This window comes from Bombus pyrosoma, unplaced genomic scaffold, assembly GCF_014825855.1.
Source record: "Bombus pyrosoma isolate SC7728 unplaced genomic scaffold, ASM1482585v1 HiC_scaffold_4713, whole genome shotgun sequence".
NCBI classification, from domain to species: Eukaryota; Metazoa; Arthropoda; class Insecta; order Hymenoptera; family Apidae; genus Bombus; species Bombus pyrosoma.
In genome coordinates, this window is record NW_025219972.1 from 23,268 (window position 1) to 24,401 (window position 1,134).

Sequence of the window (1,134 nt, forward strand, 5' to 3'; positions counted from 1 at the left end):
TGCTTCTGACAAACCAAAATTCTATATGTAAACATATCCGAGGATAGTGTCACGACCGGCTCACTTCAAAACCGGAGATAAAGATGTGACACTTGGCAACTTGGCAAGCACTTGGCAACAATGTATATCGCCGAAGCGAAGTGCCTAATGAACCATCAATATCCCAACGGTCCTTCCGTCGAATGTTCGATAAGAAGGCATGTGTGACAACAGTCGCGGACGCCTAAGGAACTCGAGGATAGTGGGGAGGATTGAGGGGTGACAAAAGACAAATAACCGAATTCGATCGAAAGTCGCGTTGTAAGAGTCAGTCTTAAAGAGTCACGGCATAGAGCTCGGAAGTAAATTGTAAACTCAGTGTTAGAAAAAAGTAAAGATTCTTTTTTATTTTTCATCTTAAATTTCTTTTTTATTTTATTTGTCATTTTACGTGACAAAATCATCGACAAGTTCACTCCTGTAATGATTATAATCCTGTATGTAATGATTTTTACAAAAAAAGTACGAGTTTACGATTGTACGAACTATTTTACGAAAAAGATCATTATCCGACGATGTTAAAATTCTGAGCATAATGTTGATGTACGTACAACAGATGCTCATGGGAAAAACCAACGAAACTAATAATAAAATCAATGAATTAGAAAAAAAAGAGCTATAGGCAAATATCTTATAATATACAGTGGCATAATCTGCATTTTATTATAAAATAATTGATCCGAGCAGAATCTATTATAAAAGAAGATTGCTGAGTATGATAGACATTGTCTAATACTAATTGAATAAAATCATTTAATTAATTTTCAAAGAATTTGATATTTCTTCAAGGAATCGATGAGTCTCTCGTTAATAGCCTAATAGATCCTTTGATAGATCTAACGAAGAAATATCTAACCGCGATTACAGCCAATTAGTTCATATTATTCGCTACATATTTAATAATTGTATCACGTACAGCGATGCAGGCGGTATTGAAGGAAAAAAGCCATTTTATGTTACAACTATAACGAGTAAATTTACTCGTTTAACTTGAGAGGAATTAAAAAAGAATCTGACTTTTAAGTAAGCATTAAGTAAGAATTTTAAATATCGCAAACAGTGATGTAGGTGTTATTCAAGAAAAAAGAGCATTTT